This window comes from Tachyglossus aculeatus, chromosome 14 (genome assembly GCF_015852505.1).
Source record: "Tachyglossus aculeatus isolate mTacAcu1 chromosome 14, mTacAcu1.pri, whole genome shotgun sequence".
NCBI lineage: Eukaryota > Metazoa > Chordata > Mammalia > Monotremata > Tachyglossidae > Tachyglossus > Tachyglossus aculeatus.
The window spans coordinates 47026687-47033125 of record NC_052079.1 but is presented as its reverse complement, the minus strand read 5'-3'; the positions used below and the strand labels follow the sequence as shown (position 1 = coordinate 47033125).

At 44.9% G+C, this 6439-nt stretch overlaps 1 non-coding gene across 1 annotated transcript; it reads right to left on the bottom strand.

The window, feature by feature from the left end:
* Positions 1–2012: 2012 nt before the first annotated feature.
* LOC119937370 lies at positions 2013–2150 on the bottom strand. Its single transcript, XR_005454045.1, has one exon. It is a non-coding gene; the product is annotated as a small nucleolar RNA SNORA7 (small nucleolar RNA).
* Between the last annotated feature and the right edge of the window lie 4289 nt (positions 2151–6439).

Here is a 6439-nt window from a genome sequence, read left to right as displayed (position 1 = left end):
CTCGAGGAAGCAGTTTTCTTTCTCCTCCTCGTGGCAACGCATCGCTCAGAGATCAAGGCCTTGGCTGGGCCGCCTTCTGGAATGGAGAATGTAGTGGCAAGACCTGCAGCTGAATATGCAAATCCCTCCCCCATCTCTCTGTTCATTCTTTGTCGTGTTCACTCCGTATTTAGGCAACATAATTAATGCCTGAACTATAACCCGGTTCATAAAAACTGCTTGGAACTAGCTTGAAAGATGCTCATGTTGAATATATTGAACTACTCAGAGAGGGGGGGCAGAAGGCTCAGAGGAAAGAGACCTATTCTTTTCTTCTTCCTTTGATTTTTTAAGAGACTGAATTTTAGTGTTTCTGAAAGGAAGCATTACTGCAAGACTAAGTTACTCTGCGGCAAAGAGGGTCTTCACCAGGATCTTTAAGGATGACCCTCTCAGGTTAACAATCAGGCGATCGATTGATCAATCACATTTGTTCATTCATTCAATTGTATTTATTGAGGGCTTACTGTGTACAGAGCACTGTACTAAGCGCTTGGTAACTACAAGTTGGCAACATATAGAGACGGTCCCTACCCAACAACGGGCTCACAGTCTAGTTGAGCATTTACTGCGTGCTGAGCACTGTACTAAGCACATAGGAGAGTACAATATAACAGAGTTGGCAGACACGTTCCTTGCTGACAATGAGCTTACAGTCTAGAGGGGGAGACAGATATTAACATAAGAAAGTAAACTATGAGTATGTGTATAAGTGCTGTGGGAGTGATGGAGGGGTGAATAAAGGCAGAAATTCAAGGTGACGCAGAAGCGAGGGGGACAAGAGGAAAGGAGGGCTGAGATGGTTTGGTGTTGTTCTCTGTCTCCCCCTTTTAGACAGTGAATCCACTGTTGGGTAGGGACTGTCTCTATATGTTGCCAACTTGTACTTCCCAAGCGCTTAGTACAGTGCTCTGCACACAGTAAGCGCTTAATAAATATGATTGATTGATTGATTGATTGATGGGTAAGTCCTCTTGGAGGAGATGTGCTTTGAACCAGACAAGATGCGATTGTCTGTCAGATATGAAGAGGGAGGGCGTTCCAGGCCAAAGGCAAGACGTACGCGTGGGGATGGCGGCGAGACAGGCAATATTGAGATACAGTGTAGGTTGGCATTAGAAAGTGCAGAAACAACAATAGTGTGGACAAACCTTCTGTTGTTAAAGGACAGATTGCATGGCCCATCTGGATATTTGGGGTGTTGGAGGTAGGCATTGGGTTGGGTGGGGAAAGGTGGTGGGAGGGGGGTCTACCTAGTTAGTTTACGGCAGCAAGCAGCTCAATGGAGCAGCGTGGCTCAGTGGAAAGAGCCCGGGCTTTGGAGTCAGAGGTCACGGGTTCAAATCCCAGCTCCGCCAACTGTCAGCTTTGTGACTTTGGGCAAGTCACGTCACTTCTCTGGGCCTCAGTGACCTCATCTGTAAAATGGGGATGAAGACTGTGAGCCCCACGTGGGACAACCTGATCACCTTGGAACCTCCCCAGCGCTTAGAACAGTAATTTGCGCATAGTAAGTGCTTAAGAAATTTCATCATTATTATTATTTAGTGGGGCATTTTTCTTGGTAAAACTATGAAAATATCTTTCATGTAAAAATATGAAAATATATAGAGAAGCAGCATGGCTCAGTGGAAAGAGCCTGCGCCTGGGAGTCAGAGGTCATGGGTTCAAGTTCCGGCTCCGCTGCTCGTCAACTGTGTGACTTTGGGCAAGTCACTTCACTTCTCTGTGCCTGTTACCTCATCTGTAAAATGGGGATTAAGGTTGTGAGCCCCACATGGGACAACCTGATCACCTTGTATCCTCCCCAGCATCTAGAACAGTGCTTTGCACATAGTAAGCACTAAACAAATACCAAAATTATTATTATTATTATGAAAGTGGTTTACTGTTGCCTCCTTCTGCACAGTTAACTTGAGCCTCAACCCTCGACTCTTTCTCAAGCTGCTGCTGCCCCGCACGGGTGGGTTTTGACTTTTAGCAGATTGCCTTCCACTCGCTAGCCACTGCCCAAGCTAGGAATGGAATGAGTTGGCCTCTGCTTGACTCTCCCTCCCATAATCAAGACTGGTAGAGTACTGGAAACCCTGCAGGTGCGACCCTGAGACGGGAAATTAAGCTTAGTACAGTGCAAGCACTTAGTACAGTGCTCTGCACACAGTAAGCACTCAATAAATACGATTGAATGAATGAAATTAAGAACTTGGGAAGCACAAAACAAAGAACGTATTCCCTGCCCATAAGAAGCTTACACTCTAGGAGGAAGACAGGCATAAAGGGCTAATAATGAGGATATAAGCCCATTTCAAAAGTAATAGACCCGTGCTCTACCCACTAGCTCACGCTGCTTCTCCCCACCGGCAGACTTCTTCTTAACAAGGAGTACAGGGGGAAGAAAGAAATGTGTTCAGTAGTCAACATCAGGAGCTTTTTATGGCACTAATTGGCATCTGCAAATGAAGATTAAGACCTGGCGAACAGCCCAGTGTGTGATAATTCCAAAGCCCAGCCTAATCTTAATGAAATCTACAAGACATATTTATATAAATAATAATGCATTTTTCCGCCTTTGATTGTAATTTGCACAGGCGAGTTAGCAGTGACATGCTTAATTGTTTTGTCTCTCAGAGTTCCCTCACTTGAAAGATTCTTACATGCTCCTCTCCACACAGATGGGAGATATTTTCATCTCGGTATCCTTCAGGTTTATTGGGAACTGTGGCCATCTTGGTTTTGCTCACTATTGCCTAAAACTCCCCGGTTTCCTGGGGAGAAAGGAATCAGGAGGGTCCTCTCTGTAAATAGAAGAGACGTGGGATCATTTGTTTTGAAGATCAGAGCAAGTGGAAGCAACCCACTAGATGAGCAGATTACAAGAATCAGAGAAACAGCATGGCCGAGTGGATAAAGCAAAGGCTTGGGAGTCCGAAGGACCTGGGTTCTAATGACCACTCTGTCACTTGTCTGCTGTGTGACCTTGGGCAAGTCACCTAGCTTCTCTGTGCCTCAGTCCCCTCATCTGTAAAATGGGGGTTAATAGTGTGAGCCCCAAGTAGGACAGGGACTGTGTCCAACCTGATTAGCTTGTATCTACCCCGATGCTTAATACGGTGCCTGGCACTGAGTAAGCACTTAAAAAATATAAAAAAAGAAAAGAAGAGCATTTATTTCTCCAAATGGCATTTATTAAGAACTTACTATATGGCCCGCATTGCACCAAACCTTGTGGTACCTACAAGATAACTGGGTGGGACACAGTCACATTCTTAGCCACCGTTTTATAGATGAGGAGACTGAGGCCCAGAGAAGTGAAGTGACTTGCCCAAGGTCACACAGCGGACAAGTGGTGGAGTTAGGATTAGAGTACAGGTCATTTGACTCCCAGGACCATACTGTTTCTATTAGGCAGTGTTGCTTCTCAGTGGTTGCCCCATGGTTTTTAAAGAGATAGGCAAGAGCAGGTCAGAAATGCTAAGTAGAGTTGGTGGTCTAAGAAAACGATTTCTCGGTGAAGGACGGAGTGAGTCAAGAGTCACTAGAAGGAAATCTACCCAAAACAGTATTCCTCCTCTTTGGCTTCAGCACTCTTCCTCCTCACCACCCTATGTGGCCTTCCAGTTCATTCGTTTCACTCAGTCGAATTTGTCGAGAGCTTAATGTGTGTAAAGTACCGTATTAAGCACTTGGGAGAGTACAGTATGACAATAAACGGACACATTCCCTGCCCACAACGAGCTTATAGTCCATCTATCTCTTCACCAACTTATCTCTCACCTGAAAATCCAGTCCTTGCAATTTGAACTTTTTTTCATGGTATTTGATAAGCGCTGACTATGTTCCGGGTACTGTACTGATTACCGGGGTGGATACCAGCTAATCAATCAGGTTGGACACAATTCATGTCCCACACGGGGCTTGCATTCTTAGTCCTCATTTTACAGATGAGGTAACTGAGGCACAGGGAAGTTAAGCGATTTGCCCACGGTCACTCAGCAGGCAAGTGGTAGAACGGAATTAGAACCCAGGTCCTTTTGTCTCCAAGGCCCATGCTTTGTCCACTGGGCCACACTGCTTCTCTAACTTCCCCAACAGAGTTTCTTCCTGGGTAGAGATCCCCAAACAGACCAGACAGGACTTCAACACCCTCATTCCTGACTAACAACCACAGTTGATGCCCATTCAGCTGGCATGGTCCATTTGTTAACCTGGCAGTTTTAGAGGCTTGATCTTTCTCCTGCTCCATCTACTTGGAAATAGTTTTCTACCACTCCCTCAGCAGACTGAAAACTCCAAGAGGACGAGGAATGAGTGTCCTGCAACTATGGATTCTCCCAAGCACTTGGTACAGTTTTGCCCACTCCGTGTGTTCTTAATAAGGACCATAAACTGATTTATTGAAAGAAGGGAAGGTACATGATGGACTGAGTGTAAATCTCTGGATTTTCTCTCTGACCTACCGACATCCTCCATAGTAACCAACATCAGGATTTCCGGGGAGCAGGGAGGCAGCTGGGAGAGTACGTCTGCCCCTCTCTTTCCTTCACAGCTTCCATTCTATTTTAGCTTCTTTGACATCGTGGCTGCAAATCTATTTCTCTGTACGTGGCAGGTTCCCGTAATTGAGTTTGGCAGTGAGGTCTTTGCTCTGTCAAGAGCTGACATCTCTCTCGATGTCAGTATTCATGTTGGCTTATTTCAACCGGACCCAAAACTCTCCTTCACCTGGCTAAAAAGCAACAAGAAATATGGGGTGGGATCAGTATGCGCTATGGTTGCATCGTTCATGTTTGGCTTTCAGGCGTATTGATGTCCCTTGTGTCTCGAGCCATTTAGGTCTATTTGACTAATAGACCTTACTTTTCATTCGTCCGTCTTAAGATCTAAAGTCCCCCCCACATCCTATCTCCTTCCTCATATGGCTTTTATTTATGGCTGCTGCTTTCTTCTGCTCTGACCCGATATATGACAGCTTTGCAAAGACCCTCAGAATTGTTCAGGCCAGCTAAAAGTTTCACTAGCCTGCAAAATTTTCACTGTGCCAGGCCATGGTTACAAATGTTCTCTGTGAGACCTACGTGGGACAGGGACTGTGTCCAACCCAATTATCTTATATCTACCCTAGTGCTTAGTACAGTGCCTGGCACATAGTAAGTGCTTAGCAAATATCTCAGTGACCATCATTTATTAATATCTGCCTGCAGCACCTTAATGGTATTTATTGAGTGCTTTCTTTGTGCTTGGCACTGTACTATATGACTGGGAAAGTACAATAGAGAATGTAGGAGCTGCAGAGTGGATAACCCACAGGCCTGGGAGTCAGAAGGACCTGGGTTCTAATCCCAGCTGTACCACTTGTCTGCTGTGTGACCTTGGGCAAGTCATTAACTTCTCTGTGTCTCCATTTCCTCATCTGTAAAATGGGGATTAAGACTGCGAGCCCCGTGTGGGACAGTTACTGTATCCAAGAACAGTGCTCAGCACTTAGAACAGTGCTTTGCACATAGTAAGTGCTTAATAAATGCCATTATTATTATTAACCTCACCCCAGCACTTAGTATATTGCCTGGTATTTGTAAGCACTTAACAAATATCCCAATTATCATTATTATTATTAAGTCATCAAGATCTCTGCCCTTAGGAGCTTACAATCAAGCTGACAACCTCTAACACTCAGTGACTTCCCTTACTCCACTTTTCCCCAAATCCTAGTTCCCAGGAGAGCTAAGAAGAAAACAGAATGAAATGGGAATGTGTCTTTTAACTTAGACCCATGATCTAATTTTCTCTTTGTGTGGCTTGAACTTTCTCAGACCGGCGGCTCACAGGCAGATAATAATAATAATAATAATAAATAATAATAATAATAATAATAATAATAATAGTATTTGTTAAGCACCTACTATGTGCAAAGCATTGTTCTAAGCGCTGGGGAGGTGACAAGGTGATCAGGTTGTCCTCAGCGCAACTATTGTCGGAAACCCGTGAATAAATTCACTCCATCTTGTCTCTCGCTCTGAGGTACTAGAGTGCTCTTCTTCCTTCTCTTTATGAAAGCATTTTTGCAGCTTTACTGTAAACAGGAGATTGATTCATTGGACAGTAAACATCACACTTCATCTCCTGCCTATGGGTCACTCCTTCTTCCCAGAGAGAGGGAAGAGAGAAAAATGGCACTTCTGAAAGGGGAGGACATCTGCATTGGAGGGTCTGAGGTGAGATGTGGGATTATCAAGTCTAAAGGCAGCAGTTTCCCTGCTACAAGGCCCCAGAGCTTGCTCACTAGGATGCCATTCAGTATTCTGCACCGTCCGCTTCATACTGTGCAGTGCCGATTACTCCTGGCCCGATACTTCGACTCTTTCGCTGTTTCGATTACAGTTATGTCTGAGGGACTCCTTCC